The 27308-nt window shown below is 45.9% G+C and overlaps 1 pseudogene; it reads right to left on the bottom strand.

Moving 5' to 3' along the window:
• Nucleotides 1–802: 802 nt before the first annotated feature.
• Nucleotides 803–26939, bottom strand: LOC102945020 (annotated as a pseudogene).
• Between the last annotated feature and the right edge of the window lie 369 nt (nt 26940–27308).

A 27308-nucleotide genomic window follows, 5' to 3' on the forward strand; every position in this document is an offset into this window, starting at 1 on the left:
AGGAGCAACAATAAGAGATTGAAATGCGGAAAGAGAGGGCACTTGATGAACAAGGGTGCAGGGAATATTCCTTCAGGGACAGGGTAGAGGGCATGAAGCCGACAGTTGGGGAAGGAGGAGTGATGGGAGAGGATAGAGAAGCGAATAGGAAGGTAGGTTCTAACCTATCTCCTAAGGGTGATGTAAGTACAAGGCCCCTTGGTGTAAGGGTCTCTAAACGCAGGATAACGGATCACACTCATCATCCATCTTTCCATCTTCCCATACCCTCTGCGTGTAATGTAAGTGGGTTTTTTCCTTGCATTAATCCTGTCAGAAGGGGTCCACTTTATGAGTCATCTCCCTCCAAAGTGCTCTGTTCAGTGCCATATCCCTCTATCACACCACATGCTAACATGCCTCCTTTTATGACATCCCATGACTACTTCTTGGCTCAGCTTTCTGTCTTTTCCCTTCAATCTTGATCTCTTGGACTTTCTTACCCACATAGTTGTCAGGACCCAACCCATCTGAGCCTGCATGCCCTCATTTTTTCATTCATGGATGTTACTTTGAGCATGTCTCTAACATACACATTCCTCAGGTGGTCTTTATCACTTAGACCACTCATCCAGCTCAACATTGACATTTCTGGGGAATGGATCATTTGCTCATATTTCTTCTTTATTGCCCAACACTCAGCGCTGTATGGTAAAAGTCGACGAACCAGTTTTATAGACCTTCTCTTTTAATCTTACTGGTATCTTCCAATTGCATACTTCTACATGTCGTAAAACTGGGTTAAATAGTGACATTAAATAAGTACGAGTAGCTGAAAGCCTGTGCTGTTGCACAAGTATAATTCCTAAGCTTGTGTGGTAAAAAAAAAAAAAAAAAAAAAAGCCAAAAATGGCTGAGAACTTAAAGTGCACTGTAACAGGCTGACGACTGAATGATGACTGAAAGTAGAGATACTCTAAACATCAAGAGCTCTCAGCCATGCTTGTAGCTGTTTCCTTCACTTCACAGTGACTCTACAGACATTCTTGGCTTGGATGTGATGTTTGGGGTTATTGTGTATGCTAGCTGTGTTGCCGTGTTGATTTGCGTGTGGTTGTGTTGTGCTGGGAGAGCTGTGTGGATTTGCGCAGGGGGCAGCTCGGCCTATGGGTGTGGCAGCTGGCCCAAGTAATATACCCTCTGTGCAGTCTTCCTCATACAATCAATGAATGTGTTGCACACAAGTTAGCTATAGAATAAAGGTGGTGACTGGTTGAGTTTCCCTGGATGTTACAATGGTCTAAGTCTCTTGGCAGGGCGTAAATATATGCCTTACTGTACCCACTGGAGTAATTTATAAATTCAGAATGACTGAACTTAAAAACTGGATGGTAACAAACCACAAAACCTAATGATTATTCAAACGGGTGATATTCTGAACAAAAGGAACTCAACCATGCTTGTAGTCACTTCCCTTCCTTCCCCCTGACTCAGCAGACATTTTAGGTTTCAGAGTGACACACAGTGACATTCCTGGAATCTTATTTTATAGATTTAAGTCTCCAAAGGTGAGTTACAAAAAATATAGAAAGAATCTTTATGAAGAGTAAAAGATTAATCCTACTGAATTTTAATCTGAACCTGCCTTGGTAAAGCAGAGAGAGGGAATGCCAGTTCAGTCCCCTGCCACAGAAACTCTCCCCACCCAAGCAGGACGTCATCATCACAATTCACTATCATTGGCTGAACAGACGCAAAATGCTGGACATTGTCACTAGCTCCTTGTGAATACAGCAGCCTTTACAGCTGTCAAAGACGTTTTCATGGTTGTCAACTAAACCACAAATGAACTGAAAACATACCCAGCTTATGTTGAGAATAGATTCTCACCTGAGACCATTTGAGAACACTACAGGATTTGTACATGCCATTAGAGTCAATTATATAGTTATTTTATGGTATAACACTTAATTTTGTTGACTAATTTGTCTGTGCATTTCATGGCAATTAGTTCATTTCTGTCACTGTATTAAGGAGTTCAAGATCACAGGCAATCCAATTAATCACTTTTCAAGGTATTTACCGAGGAATAACAATGAACTGGTAAGACACTGGGGTATTGGAGGTGAAGTTCATTGGAGTTATATCAATATCCTTGGGGTCAATGAGAGGCTTCAAGATAAAGTTCTGCAAAATCGTTGTCAGTAGCAAAAATAGCTTCATCCGAGTCAGACCCTCTCCCACGCAACTCTGTTTCCCTGCAATGAAAAAGGAATATTGAAGAGATGCTGGAGATCTTTCTTTGCAGCATTTTACAGGCTGTTTCTATACATGGAGGATAATGGAAGTCACTCCAAGTTCAGGATGGTAGGAAAGCATTTGGGGCTTAAGAAGCCATTCAAAGATTGCTTAATATATGGAACTCAGACTTAAAACAATCTTTTTAAATCCAGTTTGGGGAGAGGGTTGGAAAGATGTGGGGTTTGAGGAATAGTTTATGCACTTCCCAAGTTAGCTAATAAGTGTTAAGGGGAGAGTAATGTGGTGGTTATTGAGTAACAAGTAAGGAGGTGCAGGCAGGATCATGAGTAGGTGGCTGAAGGAATAATTCATCATGGATTCATTGACACCAGACTACCCACCAGAAAAGCATGAAGTTGCCAAGCAGAGCAAAGAGAGGAGTATGTGTAGTGCGTCCGAAAAGTCACTTCAGACAGCTAGCGGGAAGTAACATGGCTTAAAGGCTGATAGATGTTATACCAGCGTGAGAGCTTCATGGACCACCAGAAAACACTCTGCAGACAGTGTGAGCCAGCAGAGTCGTCGAGGCAAAGCTAGAAGACAGTCTGGGAGCTGAAACAAACATGGATACCTTTACCTATAGAAAAAGGCATGAAGAAGTCACTCTTCTTGAAGGCACCATTTTCATCCAAGAAATGCCCAGGGTTAAATTGCTCTGGCTTTGGAAATGCCTTGCTGTCATATAGGACTGATTGCAGGGCAGGGAATATCGTTGTGCCCTAAATTAGCAAACACAGATAAACAGAGTTAAAATGGACACAGTCCAAAGCAGAGAAACCTTCAAAGTTCAGAGCTGGACAGTGGGACCCATCTTGGTTTTTCTTTATTTCCTTGCAGCTCCTGAACTTCATGTTTTCAACCGGAAAGAGAAATATTAAAATTCCATGAGAAGAGCTAATCCCACTGAAGTCCACAGGGAAATCCTGAAATCCCTTCAGAGAGGTTGCTCCTATTTGATTACCATCCTGAATTCAACATCAACAAGTTTGGGGAGAGTTTGACTAAGATCCAGAAGTTTCACTTGCACCTCTGAACTCGTGCTCTGAAGCATTTGAAGTTTCCTTGTCAAGATACTGTATTCATCACACCGACAGTTTCCCTGTAATTTGTAATGACGCTAAAAGTCCCATGCAATTTTACAGTGAAACTCACAGTCAGCAACCCCGCCCCTGAGTATAGTGAGTTCTGGTCATTTTAAAACCTCAACAGGTTCAGAGTTTGGTGGAAATTAGAACTGGGTAAAATTTATCAGACAAATGCAGTTTATACACCAGAAATGCAGTTTCACTGATCTGAAACTATTTGCAAATTTGGCCCAATTAGTTTTGGCTGGGAAAAAGTTATTCGCCTCAGGTTTCAGAGTAACAGCCGTGTTAGTCTGTATTCGCAAAAAGAAAAGGAGTACTTGTGGCACCTTAGAGACTAACCAATTTATTTGAGCATAAGCTTTCATGAGCTACAGCTCACTTCATCGGATGCATACTATGGAAAGTGTAGAAGATCTTTTTATACAGACAAAGCATGAAAAAATACCTTCCCCCACCCCACTCTCCTGCTGGTAATAGCTTATCTAAAGTGATCACTCTCCTTACAATGTGTATGATAATCAAGTTGGGCCATTTCCAGCACAAATCCAGGGTTTAACAAGAATGTCGGGGGGGGGGGGGGGAGGGGAGGAAAAAACAAGGGGAAATAAGTTACCTTGCATAATGACTTAGCCACTCCCAGTCTCTATTCAAGCCTAAGTTAATTGTATCCAATTTGCAAATGAATTCCAATTCAACAGTCTCTCGCTGGAGTCTGGTTTTGAAGTTTTTTTGTTGTAATATCGCAACTTTCATGTCTGTAATCGCGTGACCAGAGAGATTGAAGTGTTCTCTGACTGGTTTATGAATGTTATAATTCTTGACATCTGATTTGTGTCCATTTATTCTTTTACGTAGAGACTGTCCAGTTTGACCAATGTACATAGAGAGGGGCATTGCTGGCACATGATGGCATATATCACATTGGTGGATGTGCAGGTGAAAGAGCCTCTGATTAGTGCGGCTGATGTTGTTAGGCCCTGTGATGGTGTCCCCTGAATAGATATGTGGGCACAGCTGGCAACGGGCTTTGTTGCAAGGATAGGTTCCTGGGTTAGCGGTTCTGTTGTGTGGTATGTGGTTGCTGGTGAGTATTTGCTTCAGGCTGGGGGGCTGTCTGTAGGCAAGGACTAGCCTGTCTCCCAATATTTGTGAGTTTTTGTTGGGCCATCCTTCAAGATAGGTTGTAGAGTGATCACTTTAGAGAAGCTATTACCAACAGGAGAGTGGGTTTGGGGGGGGGGGGAGAGAAAACGGCCCAACTTGATTATCATACACATTGTAAGGAGAGTGATCACTTTAGATAAGCTATTACCAGCAGGAGAGTGGGGTGGGGGGAGGTATTTTTTCATGCTTTGTGTGTATAAAAAGATCTTCTACACTTTCCACAGTATGCAGCTGATGAAGTGAGCTGTAGCTCACGAAAGCTTATGCTCAAATAAATTGGTTAGTCTCTAAGGTGCCACAAGTACTCCTTTTCTTTTCTTTATTCGCTTCAGAAAACACATATGAGTAGGGGTGTGTGTCTCCCTATAACTTTTAGGCCAGAGGCTAAGGTACTTGGGATGTGAGAGATTCATGTTTGAATCCCCAATTTGGAGCAGCAATTTGAAGTCAGATCTTCCCCCCCCATCTAAAATGGGGATTCTAACCTCCAAGCTCTCACATATTGCAGGATAGGCTCCTTTCAATCTCTCCTTATGAAGCTGTTCCACTTTTTATTAACATTTAAATATCCACTGAGCCAGCGAGAATGACTCTATAGCCTGGTGAGAGAGGCACTCACCGGGGTGGCAGGAGATGTGGATTCAAATCCCTCGTCTGAGTCAAGCAGAGAGAAAATTTCAATCCACATTTCTTACCTCCCAGGTTTTTGGCCTAATGAAAATAGGAACAGCTTCAGCAGGAGGGCTTGAGAACAGAATAACCTAAGTGCTGGTGGTTAGGGAACTCAGCTGATAGGGGGAAGACCTGCACTTGAGTTCCTGCTTCACTGAATATTTAAAGTATTGATACAAAACAGAATAGCTTCAGCGAGAGAGATTGAGGACTCTCCCCAGCATAGTCTGTAGCTTGGTGCTTAGGATACTTACTGGGGAAATCTGAGTTCAAATCCTTGCTCCAGAGTGGGGGTGCAAATCTAGGACTCCCACATCCAGGGAAAGTGCCATATCCATTGGGCTAAAGCTTTAAAGAAGGGGGATAAAACCCACACCAAGATTTCTGAAGTAGACCAGATTTTTCCAACTTGCTGACAAATTGCAAATATTTTCAGAAGCTAAATGAATATTTTTTCTGATTTTTTTTTTTTTTTGTGGGCGGTGAGGGGTGGGCGCTTGCTGCCTGAACTGAGTTCAGTAACTAGGATCATCTGACTAACAATAAGAGCCCGACTCAATTTTACAGAAACCTCAGCCTTGAAGCGTGGTTTTGTTTTGTGGCGTGTATTTATCTGTACCGGTTTGCATTCAATTCCAGTAATGGGCAAAGGTGTGGGGAGCTCTGATCCTTTTTAAACTTATTCATTCATTGCTCATTTGCATGCGCCATTTTGTTTTCATCTGAACGAACAGTGTCAAGAAGTTTCCCCAGAAACACTCCCCTTTGGCCTCAAAAAAGAGGGGAATGATTGCACGCGTTGGTGTGGTACCAATATCTTAGCTGCACATCATTGCTAAAGTTATTCTCTATTCCATATCTTACTGCTACGCAACTAGGCTCTCAAACCCTCTTTTGGATGGAAACCCTAACCTGCAGACTACCAAAGTCTTTTCAGCTGCATACAGAGGCTTGGAAAGTTTCAATATAATTGGTACATTCCTGGCAATTATTTAAAACTCCTACTACACAAAAACTGGCCAAACTATTTCTATTGTGAACAACTCAAAATTAAAAAGAGAAAAAGGCAGAAGAACTGGCCCTTTCACAGAAACACCGAGAACTGACCTTAGGGATAATGACAGGTTTCAGAGTAACAGCCGTGTTAGTCTGTATTCGCAAAAAGAAAAGGAGTACTTGTGGCACCTTAGAGACTAACCAATTTATTTGAACATGAGCTTTCGTGAGCTACAGCTCACTTCTGCAGCTTCCACAGTATGCATCCGATGAAGTGAGCTGTAGCTCACGAAAGCTCATGTTCAAATAAATTGGTTAGTCTCTAAGGTGCCACAAGTACTCCTTTTCTTAGGGATAATGTATTGTCTGAAATAAGTGTCTCTAGTCACAGCACGTGGGGCACCAAGAGGGATGAGAGAGATGAATCTTTGGATCTCATGGACCACAGCATCTGTATAGGGCATCTGTCTTCGGTATGCCATGCAGGGTCTCCGGCTTCGGCCGATCACACAGTCAATCTCTACATGAACCTTCTCTGTCATGAAATTAATGAGGTTTAACACCAAGACTAAACAACAGGATTCGCATAGATTTGCCCAACAGTCTGTTGCTCTGCCCGCAAAACACAAGTCTCAGCAGATGGACATTGGGAATATTAAAAAAAAAAGTCAAATTTTGTGTTACAGAAACTACTGTACTTCACAGCTATGACAAAGGGCCAATAATATAATTACAGGGCAGTGATATTGTTCATACCTGGTTCTGTTACTAACTAGAGCACAATGTAAAATTATCACCAGTGCATCTAAATATCTATTAAGCAAGAGAGTCCCAAAGCATCTCCCCCCTGTCAAGGCCATTTGCTAATCTGAAGTTGGAAGCCCACGAGGTGAGAATTAGCACTGGATACAGCTGTTTTTTTAGCACTGACAGAGCTTTGATTTAAGCCCTTACATAATCCTGTCCTCTACAAGTCCATTAAATCCAAAGACAAAATAACTTTGCCTTCATTCAAGGGGAAGGGGCCTGTTTGACAGCCCTGGAATGTGAAAGCATCTGTTACCCACAGAACAGGCACAGCCTGGTCCGTGGCAGTGCAGGCTTTTCTTTTACTAACACTGCAGTTAAACACCCACGGCTGGCCATGTCCGCTGACTCAGGAAGAGGGAGGGTCCCAGAGCCTGGGCTCCAGCCCAAGCCAAAACATCTACACCACAGTTAAACAGTCCCGTAGCCCAAGCCCTGTGAGCCAGACACAGCGGACTCGGGCCAGCCACAGATGTTTAATTGTAGTGTAGACATGCAGATACGCTTCCCTTATCAGAGAACCTGAACACTGATCTGGATTTGAGAGAGGAATTCAATCACAACAGCCCAGTCAGCCTTTGGATCCTCTCCTCAGATTACTTGTCCCCATATTGGCATTGGCATGGGGACAAGTAATGTCTATTGTACTGGTGCTTTTTGGATGAGAACTTCTGCCTGCAGGAAACTGGAGTAAGAAAGTCCCCCAACACATCTTCAACTCACTTCACATGAACTCACAGTCACACAGGTCACTGCCAACCCAGGCCAGATGTGATCTGGTGATTTCAGGGGGGAGGCTCTGCTTCCATTTACTGATCTATAGAGCCATGCACTCCTCACATCTCACCAAGACTTAACATTGTGTGTGTGTGTGTGTGTGTGTGTGTTACCTTCTATTTCTGGGTATTTCATAAGAAGCAGGAGTCCATGTTTCAGGATGGCACTGGTTGTCCCTGTTCCAGCAAAGAATAAGCCTAATGTTCTTCTTAACAAGCTCTCAGTGGTAAATTCTGACTGGCTGTTCTGTTCCTCCTGCAAAAAGGTTTGGTACAGATGGCTGATAATTGCTTGTAAAAGCATTGGATCTATTGTCACAAGCTAAAGAAGTCTCATTTTCTACCCAAAATGTAACCCACCTGGCATCGTGATACAAATCGTACAGAAATGGGCCATAGTACTGGAGATTACAGCAGCATTATTGCAGTGCTTTGGGCCATTTCTGTTCACTAAGTTGGTTTTACATGAGGTGAGTAGGGCTTCCCCCTTTATATTATAATTTCCTTGTCACCCTTTAGGGGCTTCTGAAAAGCCACGTACTCTGTTGTTCCTTAACAAATAAATAGCACTGATATACATAACCCACTCCACAGTAAAGGGGAAGGGCTGCAGTTTTTACCTACCTGTTTTATTTTGATGAGGAAAGCATCGATGAAGTCTCGAGGGCAACTGGGCTCCAGAGAGACTCTGCATCTCCAGTCTCTCCAGAACAAACCACCTCAACTCCTCAAAGTGTTTAAAGATTCTCTGGTGAGGCCCAGGAATGTAATCCATGAGAGTTGGGGAAAAAATGTACAGCTGTAAAGATTGAAAGAAAAACACATCTTGATTTTCCTGGGCAGAGAAGCTTCCTTCATAGTATTTACTCAAATGACCTAACTACAGCAGCAGACTCTTCTGTGACACCTTATTTTCTAAATGGATTCTAAAGAACTTTTTGAAAACTTTACCAACCCACATTACCCAATGCATATATATTCCACACAAAAAGTTCAGTGACATTCAGTTACATTAGCTAAAAGACTCTCCATTATTTTCAGAATAAAACCATCCACAATAGACACATCCTGTTCTTGAAAAATCCCACTGAAGTGCACTATCTTCACTCTGATTTTATTAGCAAGTGGTAGCACATTATAGATTTTCAAAGGGAAATTTACTTTAGTCGTGCTGAGGTTGAATTTAAGAGACCCACATTCTCTGCCAATGTAACCCCATTGATTTCAAATGAGTTATGCCAGCAGACAGTTTGGCCCCTCGTTTGGTACATTTAGTGAGGTTTTCTGGAAGGGGGCATGGAGGTGAGTGGCTGTGAGCTGGAAGTGAAAAGGAGTTTATTTTGGAGGTGAGGAATATGATCACATTCACTATCATGCTGCTTATGTGATAAGGCATGTGACATGTGATTGGTGTGGATGTTAAAATATTAACTGGCAACTTCCTTGATTTTTACTGATAATGTTGATAGTGAATATCCTTAAGCAAATTTAATTCTGAGCTAATGATGATGTGTTTTGTGTGGGAATTTAAACTATACTTAGAAACAAGTTTGAGGCTGGGTTTGGTAGTAGCTACAGCCTAGCAAGAAGGAGACCATTATGGGAATCTGAAATAACATTTTTTATGGAAAACTAATAGTTAAAGAAAGAAAGCTCTGTCCTCTCCCCCAGTACAAAGGAGAAGAATGGAATAAACCCCTGAACATACCGCTGTCCAGGGGGAGCGCTGGAGCTTGTTACTTTCCTCTATGAGATTTATTAAAGTCACAAACTTCTTATCTTCATAGTCAAACCGGTCCCCAAAGACGATGGCGCAGATGATGTTGGAGACGGCATGGGTGAGGAAGAGGGTGGGGTCAAAGGGCCGCCCTGGAGCAAAACAAAACTCAAAAAGAGTCAGTTTTAATTCAGTGTCTTCACCCTCAGCATCAGAGTCACTGGCAGCACGAGGACATTGTGGATCTCCAACCACATGGTAAGAGTCAAAGGGGGGCTGACAGCAATATTCCCTGAGGAGGGTGGGTTAGGGCTGCCCCAATCCCCGCTCTTACCTCTCACATGCTAAATTAAACACGTGCCACTTTTTTTTCTTGGCAATCAGTTTTCACTCTGTCTGCTCTGCTGGGCACACTCTGGTCTGACCAGGGGCCATCAGTGCCTCTCTGGGTGACACCTGCCTGTCTGTCTTGGGGCCCATTTCACAGAAAGGATCCCAACCTGTTCACAACAGGATCCTGCTCAGAGGGCTCTGCCTGAGCCATTGCTTGTGTTGTTGTAGCATCATCACTAACTCCCAGAGCGCAGCAATCTCCCCTTGGCACTGCCAGGCCAGGCCGTGCAGCGTAAACACACGACTGTTGTGCTAGGGAAGGAATAAAGGCTCCCAGCACAATAGCAGAGGGGAGGGGGCTGCTTTCTGCCCTCACTGTGCACTAAGCAGGCCCCACAGCTCAGCTAACACAGCTGGAGAGGCTGAATTTCCCACTGGCTCACCAGTGACATCTTAGCTTCCATTTCAGGTTCTTCCTTCCTCAAAAGCACAAGGAACACACGGGGCTGGTAACTGAGAGCTAACCTGGGGCTGCAGCATCAGAGGGACCGGCACAACATTCCTGGGAATTATGGGCAAGAGTTCACCCCTCTGACTTGAGGCCACAGTGCTCATGGGGAACATCCAGAAGCAGCATTTTCTTCATGCACCAGACCCCTACTCGTGTCCCTCACCCGTCGATTCTCTTTGACTCATTCCCAACAGCAATAGCTGCCCTTGGCTCAGGTGCACAAGTTGCAGCACTAATGTGGTACCAGGGGTGGGGAAGGGGCTCAGTGCATTCTCCTCTCCCACTCACAATTCACCAGATGGGCAGAGCCAACTTCAGTTTAGCCCTTAGTGTTGCATTAAATATTGCAAAGAGGCAGGATGGTCTGTGATTAAGGCAGTGGCCTGGGTCTCAGGAAATCTGGGAACAATTCCCAGCTCTGCTGCAGACATCCCAGGTGTGACCTCGAGCAAGTCACTTCATCTCTCTGTGTCTCAGCTTTCCATTTCTTAAATAAGGGAAACAATCCTGTAATTATTTGGGTTCCTCAGAGCTGGAGTACTCCAAAGCCCCAAGGTACCAATAGTGTGCCATTCATACTATGATTCGGAGGCAAGTGCTTTAGGCCTTCAGCAGCTAGGCCTTGTAGGTGCTAGCCTGGTGGGGGCCCAACAGCCACTCAGACCCACGGCTCAGGAAAAGGGAATGGGGTCAGGGCTGGCAGCAAAGGGTGCAGATACCCTAGATACAGAGGTTTAAACAGTTACAGTTCCCAGTGAGGCCTAGTGGTTGCTGTTTGGCCCTGGGGCAGTCCAGGCGGGAGTCCGGGTCCTTCAGGGCTCATGCCTGGCACACCCTCTCCAGCGCAGTCTCTGTTCAAGCAAATAGGAGCTTTCAGGTTTCCAGGCAAAGCTCCGTTAGTGTCTCTCATTGGGCCCCTCTGCACTGGCTCCCTGCCCAGCTGCTGCTGCTCCCCCATTGACTAGGGTTGCTGACTTTCTAATCACACAAAACCGAACATCCCTGCCCCAAGACCCCACCCCTGCTGGCTCCAACCCTCTCCCTCTGTCGCTCATTCTTCCCCACCCTTACTCATTTTCACTGGGCTGGGGCAGGGGTGTGGGAGGGGAGTGAGGACTCCAGCTGGGGGTGCAGGCTCTGGGATGGGGCTGGGAATGAGGGGTTTGGGGTGCAGGAGGGTGGGAAGGATGTGGGAAGGGGTCTGGGGTCCTGGCGGCGCATAGTGCTAGTCCATGTGGCAGTCTTGGTGCCAGCAGGGGGCTCTGTGCTCTTCCTGTGGCCTCAGATTCTCCTGTATCACTGGATCCTTTTTGTTTTGCTCACTCATTGGCTCACCTCAGCCCAGATTACAGAATTCCCTCCCTGGTACTGTTACAGGTTCACCTCCCACTGTTGGTGATTCTCTTTGTTGTTCATTTCAGTTCCTTCTGATAAAGCCACACCTGGCTATGCCATATGATGGTTTGCCGCCACTCAATGAGACACATGCTAGTGTTCGCCCTGGCCTGGTCCTCTCCAGTGCTCTGGGAGTCAACCTCTCAGCTGACTGTGGCTTTCTCAATCATTGCCTCGGCTCTGCTGTGGCAAGTTGATCATATTTTCAGTTCAGTAAGGACCCAAGTAGGTTTTAGCCTGTTGTAATGTAGCACAAAACTGTTTCCACTGAGGACAATGGATTGTATCCAAAATACCTTTGATGCCTGGCTGACCACCCTGTATGAGCCCCTGTACTTTTGCTGTAACTTAGCACTCAAACTCCTTTTCCTTCTGTGGACCCAAACCAGTTCACCCTCCTGGTATATCTGAGCAGTCCCCCTTAAATCTTAGGGCTCCTTCTGTCTCTAGGTGGCCCTGATGAGGCTTTATTGCTTGGACAGCAGTGCTGAGGATGCCTGTCAAGTGCTAGGTACTCTGTGGGATTAGTATACTCATCTGTCATGGCTACCCCATCCAGCAATTCTGCTAGGAGGGTGGTCGCATGCCCAAACATCACATTATATGGTGTGTATCCCAGGGACAACTGCACATTAGTCCTGTAGGTCATCATGACCTAGAGAAAGAAAACTGTCCCAGTTCTGTTGACTGGCATCTACAACATAGCTGCAAATGTACAGTTTAGATGCTCCACCTGGCAGAGACCTGGGTGTGGCTCGTCATGCCTACTGCTCAGAGCTGGAGTTGGTAGCCAGGATTAGGAGACTAGGAGTCCAGGGTCAGACCCAGAGGTCAGGTGCCAGAGCCAAAGTCAAAAGTCAAGAATTGGAGCCAAAGGTCGGAGCCAGGTTACTTGGAATGAGGCAAGGCAGGAGCAGGAGCTATCACAACCATGGGCAAATGCTTTGAGCAGCCACCAAAGTGTTGCTGCAGCTGGGCTTAAGAGCTAGTCCGCTGTCTCTTCCCACCAGGTAGGTGGTGTAGCTAATCAGGCAGCCTATCACAGGCCAGCTGCCCTCATTAGGTTGCCCAGAGACCGACTCTGCTGCAGCCCCAGATTCCTGACGCCAACAGCCCATCTGTCCGTGGGTGGTAAGGTGTAGTACAGGTCTTATTTATCTCAAGGAGGTCGGTCACCCCTCAGAATAAGCATGATTCAAAATTTTCACCATTGGTCAGTATGCCAGGAGTGAGGTTAGTAACCATTTGTGCTTCTCGATCAGGCAGTGGATACGCCTCTGCCCACTCAGAGAAGTAGCCTGCTCTCACAAAGGCATGCTGACTGACTCTCCCAGAATAACCATAGCTACCATTTCCAGAGCGTGGCTTGTCTGTCATAGGTGCTCTGGGTGTAGGATGATCGGTCTTATGAGTCCCACAGGTATAACAAGACATCCATGGTCCCTAAGTGACCTGCACCATCCAGGCCAGTAGCATCAACTTCAAACCCTTTGGCTAAGCTTCTCCATCCCCAAAAGTCCCTATAAGGGGGTCAGCACCCGCCTCTCATGAGTGCCCCCTTTTCTCTGGCTAATATGCCTGCGATCACAATCTTTTTTCAGGGCAGCCCCCTTTGCTTGGTTTGTTGGGTGTGAGCCTGCTTTTGTTCTTATCTCAGGGTGGCACCCGCCTCTCATAACCGCCCTCCTTGCAAGCACTGTCCAGGCTCAGTCTCCTGGACAGAGCATCAGCATTCATGTACTGTTACCCTGGACAGTGCCTCATCTGGTACTGGAACTGAGCCAGCTGTTCCAGCCACCAGCGCAATTGTCCTTGGGAATTATAAAGCCCCCAGAGGGAACCATGATCTGTTCTTCACAGGAATTCTTTCCACAGCAGGAAGTGGCAAACATATTTTGTGAAGGTCACCACTGTCAGCAGCTCTGCATTAGCCATGGAGTAGGTCTGCTCTGCTTTGTTCAGCATCCTGCTGATGTATGCAATTACTCTTTCCTTGTCTCCATATGGTTGAGTCAAGACAGCACCAATACCAGCTTCATTGCCATCTGTGTCTAGAATGGATGGTAGCTGGGGATCTCAGTAGGCCCATATTGTTACAGACATGACCCTCCACTTTTGTTCCAGAAAGGCTTCTTGGCAGGACTAGTCCACTCAAACATCCACCTCATCTCTGCCAATTTGAGCAGTGGCTGTGCAATTGTGGCAAAACAAATGACGACTCTCCAGTAGTATGAAACCAGGCCAATGAAACGCTGCTCCTCAGTGAGAGGACTTGGCACTGACCAGGACTGGATGGCTTCACCACCAACATCCCTTGAGATCATATGCCCCAGGTAATTTACTTTGTCACAGAAAAAAATTGCATTTTGCTGAATTCACCTTTAAGTTGGCTTGGCGTAGCCTCTCCAGCACAGCTCCCAACTTCTGCGGGTGCTTCTCAAATGACCTCCCAGTGATGATGTCATGAAAATACACCAGGCAAGAGGTTTCCTGCATGTCTGCCAGGATGGTATCCATATAGTCCCCTGCTTAGCAGATCCATTACACTTCCTTCCTCCACTTTTTATTTTTCATGTCTATTTCAAATGTATGCTGCTTGCAGTACAGAACAGTCCTTCCTATCTGTTAGTATAGCATACACACAATAAAGCCCCAATCTTGGGATCTGTACTCACTACTGGAATATAAATAGTAATAATTAGTGGGTCACTTATAAAGCACTGTCCATTTACACAGTGGTTCCCAATCACTCCTGTGGGAGCCCATCATTATAGAATGTAGGTGCCAAATTTGTATCAGACGTGTAGCAGAGATGAAAATGAAAATAAGCAAACTCTAGGCCTGGGTGTCTCATTAACGCAGCAGACTGAAGATAAATGGATCCACTCTAACCTGGTTCACTGTCTTAGCTTCTGAAAACTCTAGACAAACATTTTCCATTTGCTCACTAGCCATAGATCAGTTGGTAGAAAACATGGGGAAAAACAGCCAGAAAAGGTCATCTTTAGATCTTTGCCCACATACTTTTGTATTGTGCAGCTAAAGGCTTTAGTTAGAAAAGGTTTGAACCAAACAGTTAATATCATGAAAAACAGAAAGACTTTAACTGACTCTTTAATTCTAATTTCCAACAGACATAAAGTTGATCCTCACCGTGAGTGTTTTTGAGCCTTTCCACCAGGAAATGGGCTTCCTCCAGGATTCGCTGTTCAGTGCTCTTATTCCCCATCCCAAAATTCTTCAAGGTGGTGAGGGTAAATTGGCTTAGCTGCTTCCACGGCACCCCATTGTTGAAAGGAATACCTGAAAAAGGGAAGAGAATGGGAAAGAAAGGAGGGAGGAGCCAGACTTTCAAACCCATCCAAACATTGTTTATTCAAAGTTTCATAGGAACATAAGATTGGAAGGGACCTTCCGGGTCACTGAGTCCAGGCCCCTGCTATAGCAGTCAACGCTGTCATACAATCCTGTTCATAAACTTTTGAGTTTATGACCTTGAACTCAAATTTTATTTGTATCTGTGTTCTGCTTGGGAGACTGTGTTACACAGTCATCACTTCATATTTTATCTGCTTGATATGTTTATTAACCACAATATCCTACACATTAAACTCATTGCAGTTTCAGAGCAGTTATGAGGAAGAAAAATAATTCAATTCATTACTGTCATGAGGTGCAGCTGGGCCCCTCTAGCTTCTGCTCCTACTCTGCAGACAAACCAGCCAGAGACCTCTGCATTGGTGTAATCACGGGTGCTCTTTATTTACAGGTTATTTTCCCACCACCTTGTAGCTACAAACAGCTTCAGTCTTGCAGCCAGCAGCGATGAGCTCCCACTCCCTCTGTTCTCTGGCTCCTCCCTTTCCTTCTCCCCTTGACTTCCTTCCTGCCAGCCTTTATGCAGCCCCTAGCTAATGAGGCCGGCAGCTGTTCCCCGTTTGCCACTCAGGCCTGGGCTTATTCAGCCAGTTCCAATTCCCCTTTCTTGATTGGAGTGGGTATGACAGAGGCCTGGCTCAGAGTTTCTTAGCCAATACCCTGTCACAATTAGCATGTCCAATACCTGTAGTTTGTTCTCTAACAGAGCGTGGCCCATCACAGTAATGACATTTCTTCCAGTCACAGTAATTAGAGCAAAGTATGTGTATTGGTACAAAGTAAAAATGAGAAGTAAACTGGGAAACACATTAGTTTGCCAAATTTTAACGATTTGGGCTAAAATTTTTCTCTCTGTGTGTCTCAGGTTGAACGTTTTTTGAATATTACAGGCGAAGTCTTCAGCCATTTCCACAAACAAGGTTAGGGGAAAATATGTTGTTCTGCCCATGTTAAAAAACGCTGGGACCTTTTTTTTGAGAAACTCTAGCACTCCCATTTGTCAGAGCTGGGATTTGAAATTTGGCTAGGGGCTGGCCTTTGTGTCAATGTGTGACTTTGCCATCCCCATGAAAATCTACCCAAATGTCACTAAGTTATAAGCCCTTGAAAAATCGCATTTCACGCATTGTCAGTAGAGACTTAGAGTTTAATGGCTAAAGTCTCCAAAGATACTATCATCACTGGACATACACCAGCACCACTCAGCTCCTGGTGCTGGTCCACATATAAAGATGACAACCTACTACTGTTATCGGTTACTCCATTAGCTCAAGTGGCAGAGGTCTGTGCAGTGGATCTAAAGGTTCCAGCCCTGCTGGTGACCCATGTAGGTGTCAATATGATGCCACATGATGGAATTTTTGTTTTTTCAATCTGCTATTTTAAAAACCTAGGGAATTACACACCAAAAACTATGTTAAAAAAACATTAAGGTTTGCACATACTCAGTAGAGACCTTAGGATTTAGTGCAGGGGAGGGCAAAGTAGGGCCCGCAGGCTGGATCCGGCCTGTCAAGGCTTTCAATCCGGCCCACAGGATTGCCAGCCCCATGTTGCTGCGGGGCTAAGGGAGGGTCCCTGCCTGCCCTAGCCCCACACCGATCCTGGAAGCAGCCGGCACCATGTCCCTGCTGCCCCTGGGAGAGGGGGTGGCAGAGGGCTCCGTGCGCTGCCCTCATCTGCAGGCACTGCCTCCTGCAGCTCCCATTGGCCGGGAACGGGGAACCATGGCCAATTGGAGCTTCAGGGGTGGTACCCGTAGGCAAGGGCAACACGTGGCAGAGCTGCCTGACCCACCCCACTCCCGGAGCCACTGCCGGACATGTTGACCACTTCCGGGAGCAGCGCAGGGCCAGGGCAGGCAGGGAGACTGCCGGAGCCCGCACCCTGAACCCTTCCTGCACCCCTCACCACAACCCCCTGCCCTGAGCCCCCTTACCCTCTACCTTGAGTCCCCTCCTGCCTTCCGCACCCCCTCCTGCACCCCAACCCCCTGTCCCTGCCCTACATTCATGGCCCTGCATACAATTTCTCCACCCAGATGTGGCCCTCGGACCAAAAAGTTTGCCCACCCCTGGCTTAGTGGCTAAAATAACAGAACATTCTGTCCTCTCAGCTCCTAGTATTGAGCATTCTATGCATGCACCATGTTCACAGAGCAACTGAGCATGCTCTATTCCAGGTCTAGAGGGGAAAGCCAGACTGTCCCTCTAATTGCAGCTGGGAGTGGAGGGGTCAAGGAGACTGGGACTAAGAGCCGGGGGAGGGAGAGGAGTCTGGGTCTGAATGGGCCAGAAGACTGGGACAGGGAGCTGGGAAACAGGGAGGATTGGGACCCAGTTGGCAGGGATGGAAGGAGAACTCACTCAGATCAGATGAGGAACTGGGGGATGAGCGGGTGCTGTGCAAGGAGACTGGGCCTGTGAATCAGTGCAAGGGGGAGAAGGGAAGATGGGCAACCTATCTGATAAGGAGCCAGGGTGCAGGGGGAGAACTGGGACTGGCTTGGCAAAGAAACTGGGACAAAAGCCGGTGAAGGGGGAGACTAGGACAAGGAAACTGGATGGGATGGGAATGACGAGAAGCCAGAGGGGGAAATTGGGACTGACTGGACAAGGAGATGGGCTCTGGGGGTAGGGAGAATGAGACAAGTTAGAATGAGGGCAGTGGGGAGCCTGGGCCTTGGACAGGGAGCCCAGAGGGGAGAAACTGGGCAAGGAGACTGGGGCTGGGATGAGAAATATTAATAAGGAAGGCAAGGAGAATGGGACTGGGAAGAGGAACTAGGGGTGGGACAAGAAAGGACTGGGGACAGGGATATAGATTGGAGGGGACAGGGCAAAAGTAGTCAAGCTTGGGGGGAACAGGCAGAAGGGTCTGTAACTACTAGAGAACACTCCCCTTAGAGACTGCAATGGAACCCGACATTCCTGAGACTCACCGCTTGTCTACTGTCAACAAATATCTGTGAAACCAACTGGCAAAGTCTATATCTCATCTCCATCTACCACTGTTCCATACAGAAAAGGACAACCCACTATTGCTATCAGTTCCTCCATTAGTTCAAGGGGCAGAGGTCTGTGCCAGGCAGCTAAAGATTCCAACCTTGTTGATGAACCATGCGGGAGTCAATATGAGGCCAGATGATGGAATTTTTGCTTTTTGAAAATGCTAGGAAATTACACACAAAAAACTACTTTAAAACAACATTAACATTGCAAAGTCAAGCACTCAAAAGTTAGGAAATGCCAGAATTAAGATTGTGGGGGCAACCCTATCCTGTGCCTTTATGATGCAGTCATGAAATCTAGGAGACACACATTATTTTTTCTACAGGGTGCCCTGTCTCATTCAGAGCAGAGGATGAACCTGATTTGTCAATGAATCGGGGTACCGTAGTGGAGGAGTCTGGTGTCTGTGCCTTATTTGTTGCGGAAGCTGGGAGAAGTGCCATGAATGAGGAAGAGAACTGCAGGAAGAGAAAGGATGGTCTCATGAACATGCAGTAGAATGCTGCCCCGGAGAACTGGATATTACCCTTCTACCTGCCACCGCATTCCTATGTGATGCTACTAGACAGGTCCCTTCAACCAATTTTTTTTCAGGTAGTCACTATCCGTGTGTTCCTCATTTTCTGGGTGCCCAACTTGAGCCCCTGGAGTGCTGAGCACCCCCACAGCAACTTAAGTCAATGGGAGCTCTGCTTTGAACATCCATAAAGCTGAGCACTCCGAAAAAATCAGGTCATAGAAGGTTAGGGTTGGAAGGGACCTCAGGAGGTCATCTAGTCCAATCCCCTGCTTGAAACAGGACCAATCCCCAGTTTTTGCCCCAGATCCCTAAATGGCCCCCTCAAGGATTGAACTCACAACCCTGGGTTTAGCAGGCCAATGCTCAAACCACTGAGCTGTCCCTCCCCCCTTTAAACAGACCAGTCCTGGGCATCTCAAATGGGAGACCCAAAATGAGTGGACATTTTTTTAACCTTAATCTCTCTGACTCAGTTCCCGAGCTGTAAAATGGGGATGATAATACCCCCTCATCTCCCAGGGGTGTCGTGAAGATATATTAATAAATTAATAAATATTTGTGAATCGCTCATGTGCTACAGTGATTAACTCCATAAAAAAAGCCCATGAGGAAGTTAATAATTAATAAATATTAATTAATTAATTAATATTTGTGAATCGCTCATGTGCTACAGTGATTAACTCCATAAAAAAAGCCCATGAGGAAGTTAATAATTCTGCCACAAGACAGCAGATTTAAAGTCACACAGGTCACCTTAATTCTGCATTTCCTTATGTTCAAGGACTTGACTTTGTGGCCTGCTTTCTTTTAACATAGTTTTTAATGTGTAATAAAGTAACTACACGAGCGGGTTTTTTCTCAGGCTTTGTAACTGTAATCCATGAATGAAACAAACCACTTTCCGAAAGAGGACATCTTGGTGTTCCCTTAGTTATTACTCCCTCACTGCCAAAGAATCTCAAAAAACTGAGAGCCCCAAGTTGTAGCCCAGTGGGCTAGGTTGCCTTTGTTATATTCACTGCTACTGTAGCCCAGTGGGCTAGCTTGCCTTTATTATATTTACTGCTTTGCATTATATTCAGCAGTAATGCAAGAAACCTACAGGCCTAGATCCTGTAAGACATTAGCTTCAGCAAGTTAACATAAGGCTTGAGGCCTATGAACTTTGAACAGATAAACTTTGCACAGATAAAGGGCACAACAGAAAACCCCAAGTATTTGGGGAGCTGAAAATAGAGTTTAAAGGGAAGTTCTGACCTCAGGTAAATATTTCAACCACAGAAGTATCCTGGCAATGAACTGACTTACATAACAGGTACACAAGATACATCTTAGGCTAGCCTGCTTCCTTGCCTGCCTTTATATCTTTTCTTATTTTCTTATGGGTTTGATTATTTGTTTTATTATAATAGATTTATAGGTCTATATTAGAGTATACTTTGGCTGTAACACAAGGGACCTGCAGGCCACATCCTGTATGTTGAGCTAAGGCAAAGTTAGCATACAGACGTTTGGGACCTTTCACCTTGATAGACTGTGATGAGCTAAAGCATAAGATCCATGTATGGCTGTGACCTTTAACTTAGAGGATGTGTTAAAGCAGATTGGCACAGGGGCTTTCCTAAATTCAGACCCTTTTAAACTTAAACAGGTACACCACAACTTGGAAAGAACTGAAATAACCAGTTAGGACAAAAATAACAAATGTGATGCCTAATCATAAGAGGCCATGGTAACGAATGGAAGTATAGGATAATAAGTTGAGATCACTGATATACCAACCTATAGGAAAAAGACACTCCAACATTAGTAAGGTGAGGAAATACAAATAAGGAAAAGAGGAGAAATCGCCTACTGAATATGCATCGGACATAGCGGCATTAGCATAACACATTATAAAAGTGGCATCCCAGCCTAGGGGCAGTAGGAGAGAGAGATGTAGTCCTTAGGAGGTGCCAGAATGATGGCCACTGGTGATGTTGAGGGAGGTGGTGAGGAAGATGATGGCTAACATTTCAGATTATTCTGCAAGGGATGGTGTGAGTATATGGGTGTGCAGATGTACATTCTGTAGTATCTCTATCTACCTTACTGAGCTGGGGTGTTTGTGACAGTACTAAATGTATTAATAAACTATATCTGTAAATATAAAAGAGTTCCTGGAGTGTGAGTGTTGCAACTGTGCACATCAAGGTTCCCAACTGTATAATAATTTTAATAATCCTGGGCCTGATCTTGGGGGGAAGAACCTGGCAACCCTAAAAGTGATAACTGGGAATTCTTAAGTAATCTATATAACGAATACATAATCTACAGATCAGGCAACAAAGTGAAACAATAACAAAAACAATCCTCCACCGCTCCTGGGACGTGCCTAGTCTAGTGAGGACAGGCAATGGCACAGCTACAACGGCACAAGTGGGGCAGTCACCAGAGCCCAGGAGTTTATGGGGGCCTGTTAGCCGATGGCCAGGGATGTTTGGTGAGGTGCCAGCTATGCCCGTTTATACCATCCGTGACTTTAACCGCTAGGACGCACTGTCCCTTCGCGGCGGGCAGCCCAGGCTAGGCTGACGGATGCCCCAAGGTCCTAACCACCCGTGACTTTAACTGCTAGAGCTCAGAGCTCCTTCGCAGCGGGCAGTCAACACTGACTGACAGGTGCCCCAATGGCAGCAATAAGAGCCTCTCCACACCCGTGACTTTAACTGCTAGAGCTCAGAGCTCCTTCGCAGCGGGCAGCCAGGATTGACTGACAGGTGCCCCAAGAGTTTGCCCCGTGGAGGCGGCACAACTCAACGCTAGGCTCTTAGTACTCTCACCTAATGGCCAGGCTTTATAGCCAAAACGGCTGAGGTTCTTTAATTGTGTTGGCTGCTTTACAGTAAACCAGAGAAACAAGTCAGGCTTATGCACAATGGTTACCAAAATTTATTAAACTAGATTCTAATCATGTGGTTACAAAATTGCTAGTGCCTACTTAGTTAAATGTAGAGATGTTACACACACAAACAAGTTACAAAAACTGAAGCCACAATCCCAAAGAAAGAAAACAAAGTATAGAGCTCTATTTCAAAATATGTGTACACTAAAGATAGGAGATCAGGTGTGGGTGCTTCTTACCCTCCTTGCATCTCTCGATTCCAGCGGTGCCAAGCCAGGATCGGTCACTCAATTCCGCGGAAAGACGAATAAGGGACAAGGCTTAGGGACCCTCTTAGCTGCAGAAGCCTTGGGAGGCTGTCACTTATCTGACCAGCAGATAGATAGTGAAAAGCACTCAAAAATCATGGTGCTGTAGGTCCCCTACTTATACCTCTGTACTCCTTTATTCTCTTTCTCCTTTCTATGCCAAATTGGGGCTGGTCTGTCGGGGTGACGCCAGCTCTCGCAAGAGTAGTTCACACTTGCAAGGGAGAAACAATAAGTTTCGACTACTGGACATTTCTTTTATCAGGGTAAATATTTTCCCACCTAGGATGTTGATGTGTGTGCATCATGCTGTTTTAGTAGGGGCTAAGAGCCATGTCTGTCACAGCGCCTCTGCCTGCTGTGAGCCTAATCGTTGTATATGTTCCCAGAGGCACATTGTAGCAGCACACCTGTGCTTCTCACAGCTTCAAAGGCTGTGCTGGAATTTATGCTGAGCGCCCTGGTGTTTTGGCTCCCGTGTGTTTCCAGCAATGCTGGTCTGGGGGGGGGGGGGGGGGGGCTGGCTGTCTGGCTACAGGGCCCAACCGGATGGAGCAGCGCTCCAGCGCGGCACCTGGAGCATGGGGTCGGATGGAGGAGCAGCCGGGCCAGCTCTGAGTGGCGCTGCGACTGGGCACTCAGGTTTGGACTGGCTGCCCTTTGTCATGATGGAGGAGTAGCCAGACCAAACCTGAATGGTGCTGCAACCCCGTGCACAACCCCACTCATCACTCCAGTTGGATTCAGGCCACGTGAGTGTGGGGTGGGAGATGGGCACCACTGGGCAGCCAGGATTGGGAGGAGCAGCCCTAGCCTCGGATGGCAGTGGAACGCTGAACTGCGGGGGCACCGGTGAGTGGCCAGGAAGGTCTCGGGGCAGTAGGTGAAAGGCTGGAGGGCCAGTTGTTGAGGTGCTATAGGGTGAGTGGGGAGCGTCCGTGAGCTGCAGGGTAAGGGATTAAGGGCAAGTGGGGTGAGATGTGAGGGATGTGGGGGGAAATAGGGGATTTTGGGGGTGATGAGGTGAGTTGTAGGCTGGCATGTTAGGTGGGCAGTGAGAGAAGTTGGGTGCTATGACCGGTTATTGGAAAAAGGGCATCCGAATCTATTCTTGGACCAGGACTCTCTGGGGCCTTGTTACACCACTGAGCAGGGAAAGAAGGGGATAGGAATTCATGATTTGTTCTGACCCTCTTGGCCTCTCCAGCTCTGGTCTCCTGGCTGTATTCCAGCCCTTCTTTTGTGCAATGGCCTAGTTACTGCTTCTCACTCACCTTTAGTGAGATGTTGTGACCCATTCATGTCAAGGAGCTAGTGGAGTAACAGGGAAGGGAACCAATCTTAGCTACTGTTCTAAATGAAACTCCAGCTGCTTCCCCTTTTGTCTTCTCAGTGGTGTTCTCCACATACAGCGAACATCAGATTTATATGCTGATGTTACTGGAAATTTACCTTTTTCAAATACTGGCATACGTCCTCTTTCACTGAACTCGTCCCCTTGATCAACCAGCACTTCCTTCACAACCTCGTGTCCATACAGCACCACAGCCCGCTCTGAGCCCAAATATATCGTGAAAATCGGGCCGTACTTTGCACTGAGCTGTCAAAGTTAACACACATAGCCAGCACATTTTAACATAAATCCACTTAATTAAGAATAAGAATGTAAGCAGATCAAATTACAAATTAATGAAAGAGCTCATATGCGGCTAAGATAATACTAGTCAGAGTTTACTATTCTGACTTGGGAATTGCCTGACTTTTGCTTCAATTTCTAATCTTGATGTTCTGTTAACACTGTATTTTTCCTAGAGAGATAGAGTGAATGTGAAAGAAGGGTCATTCTATCTGTGTTATATAATTATCTCATACTGCTGGCAGTTGCGGGTCCTTTCATTTGTGAGCTCTAGCAATTTGCATTATTTAACTAATGACAATTCAGTTCTACTCTGAAAAATGACGGTGTACAAATGACACTTCTAATGCCAGAGAACTCCTGCCTCCATTTATTCATAGTAACATCGGCTGACTTTATAATGACAAGACAGACTCCTTATTCCTGTCAGCCCTGCAAAACCAGAGAGAGAGACAGAGAGAGCGAGAGAGTGGAGTGAGATTCTGGTTCCCCTTTTACATTATCAATAGACTTACTGCCTAATTTCCAATCCCTTACACCTGTGCAAATCAACCACAAAGGGGTTACATATCATAGAATCACAGAATATCAGGGTTGGAAGGGATCTCAGGAGGTCATCTTGTCCAACTCCCTGCTCAAAGCAGGACCAATCCCCAACTAAATCATCCCATATCTGTAACTCTTTAGGGTAGGATTCAATGAGAATGAGGTTGAACAGATGTAACTGGGGGCAGAGTTTCTCCTGTTTAACTTTTATTATTTGCGATGGTGAGCGAGAAGGAAAGAAATCAATGTGGCCGTCAGATCCCAGGCTGTGGATTGCCTTTCGCATGTGAGACGATGGTATTTGAGATTATAATTATAGTGAAACAATAGCATGGAGCAGAACGAGGCCATTTTTTCAAAGCTGACCTGCAGCTGACACCTTACCATCCCCTGTGAAGCAGGCAAATATTATTACAACAATTTTACAGATGGGGAAATTGAGGCAGAGAGCGCTTAGGTGACTTACTTGGATGCACACATGGGCTATATCTGCACTTGGGGCCAGGGGTTTGATTCCCAACTCGAGCAGACCTACTCATGCCAGCTCTCATTGAGCTAGCTCACTAAGAACAGTAGCCTAGCCATAGTAGCACGGCGAGTGGCACAGGCTAGCTGCCCCGCGTACATATCCAAGAGGTAGAAGTAGATTTATGCTTGGGGTGGCTAGCCCATGCTTCCACAGCTATTACTATTTTTAGCACACTAGCTTGGTGGCATAAGTCCATCCATGTGAGCTGGGAATCAGACCCCTAGCTCCAAGTGTAGATGGAGCCGGAGTCTGTTGCAGAGGTAGGAATAAAAACCAGGTCTGACTGCTGTTTCTCAACAGAACCCACTACTAGACCACTCCCCCAACAGTGTGATTGTCTATACAGATTGTAGTGAAGCTGGGTAGGTATATTCTGGATTACCTGTGACTAAGACGCCTATATTAAAAGGCATATGTTAACATGAACAGTTTATATCTAGCATTCAAGATTGATTGTTTTTGTGGGGAAAAAAATTAAGACTGAACTTTGAGGAGCTAAGTGACATGGGATTGCCACTGTGTAAATGCGAGACATTTCACAGAGTTCTGCTTGAGCTAGGCTCTACTTAACCTCCACCTACAACCAAACAATGGATGAGAAACAAGCATTTTTACCTCATGGACTGATCGGGGCAAGTTCTTTGTAGTCAGCTGCAGCGCGTTTCCTATGATGGGAAAAGCAACAGGGCCAGGCGGCAGCTTCCCACTTCTAGACATCTTTTTCCATGCGGAAAGGAAAAGAAGGCAAGAGATGCACATTGCCAGGAAAATAGTTGTTTCTCCCAGAGGCTCTGTTACAGAGTGTAGCAATTATTCTGGGTTCTAGCAGGGAGTTGATTGGTATTTCGGAATCCACACTTTATATATTGTATAGTGGAACAGAGCATGCAAGCCAATAGCCGATCTCAATTCCTCTTGGTAAACTAGATTAGTCACTGTCCAGCAAAAGATACCTAATATCAAAATAGGAATTATCTCCTTTGAAACTTTATTTGTATAGCATGTGTGTTTGCACCTCAAGTCTTTGTTCCCCAGATATTTGTCCAAAGAGGACAAAAGTTAATCATAAAGTGAATCTCTCTAAAGCTGTCCAGACTTCCATGGACTTCTCTAGTTTTGATAAATATTGCATGGAGGCATGCTGTTAGCTGAAATATTACATACTTATACTGACAAAAAACTTGGTTAACACATAGTTAAGGTTGTCCCAAAGTATACTGTTGTAGGATATGTAATATTTAGAATGTATATTTTAGGTGTCAGAACATATGAAAAGATGCCAACTTGTCTGGCAAGTAAAGAGAACAGCCAGGTGAAAAGCTGAGCTAGCAACTTCATCATGTGGCCACCCGCATCAGAAGTTTGATCAGGAAAACAACCGAGTTAGCAAACTAATCATAGTGTTAGGCAGAAAGATGGTTACCCAATATATAAAGAATAGCTTTGTAACAATGTATGTAAAGCAAACACCTGAAAATGGGGGTGCACTTGCATTTAACCCTATGTTATGCCCTATTTCATGGACTGATCACTCACTGAAGCAGCAAATAAATGACATACTTTCTTCAGCTCAAGAGCCGGTCTGTGAACCTGTGTGGGCTGGATAGTGGGGAAAAGAACCAGTGAACAATTGTGTCCTTCTAGAACACTGAGTTCAGCGAAACTCAAACTTCTCAGAAACCTGGCACTGAAGCGTGAAGGTATTTTAAATGCAAACTTGTGAAAACCAGGTAATTTAGAGTTAAGGTATCACCCACAAAATCATAACTGCCTCCCTGGGGCTGGGAATCATCTGTATTCACTCCAGCTGCAGTCACTGAGGTTGGGGCTAACTGTATGGAATGGTGGAAGGGTTAGCTGGAGCAGCTGGCCAGAGCTGTGATTGTGATATGAAATGAATGGAGGGGGGGCGTGCAAGCGCCTCAAAGCAAAGCAGTGCGTGTGTCCACCTTGAGAGAGCCAGTATGCCTCACGTTAGCGCTGCCTTGTGTAGACTGGGGCCATGTCTACACTACAAAGTTTTGCCAATGCGCTTTACATTGGTGTACAGCTGCCGGAGTTAGTACGTTGATTGTGTGTGCGCGTACTTGGCTCCCTGTGTCAGCTCCGCACGTACCAGCCAAGAGTGCTTGTGCCAATGCATGGGGTGATGAGCTATGGGTAGATCTCCCACTAAGCAACCCACCACTGTTCAGCGCACTGTTGTTTGGGTAGTTTTGGCAATGCATGGCGGAGCATAAACAAGTCGTATACAGGTGACTGGGCTCAAGGCGACAACATCCCATAATGCTGTGTTCTCCATCCCATAATATCATCTCTATCCCTATGATTTTCATGCCTACTTTCAATTTCCCACAAACCTGTGTGGGACTGGTTGCTGTTCGCCATCTCTGACAGAAGCACGGAGCCTGCACAGTTCTACACGATTGTCATGAGCGTTGCAAGGACTCATAATCCTCCGGTATCTGCAGAGCTGCATGAAGCACTGCGGGGAAGATGATGATTTTCTGGGAGTCAGTTTGCGGTGAGACAGAGGGAGAATTAATTCACGGTGATGGCTGGTGTGCATGGAGCAGCTGCAGATGGTGGCACACCACTTCTGGGGCCACGCAACGAACGCTGGCTGGGGGGATTGCATGGCCGTGCGGGTGTGGGATGACAAGCAGTGGCGGCAGAACTTTCAGATGCACAAGGCCACATTCCCGGATCTGTGCGCCGAGCTCGTCCCAGCTGTCCAACACAGGGACGACGAACTGA

Source organism: Chelonia mydas, chromosome 7, assembly GCF_015237465.2.
Source record: "Chelonia mydas isolate rCheMyd1 chromosome 7, rCheMyd1.pri.v2, whole genome shotgun sequence".
Taxonomy (NCBI): domain Eukaryota; kingdom Metazoa; phylum Chordata; order Testudines; family Cheloniidae; genus Chelonia; species Chelonia mydas.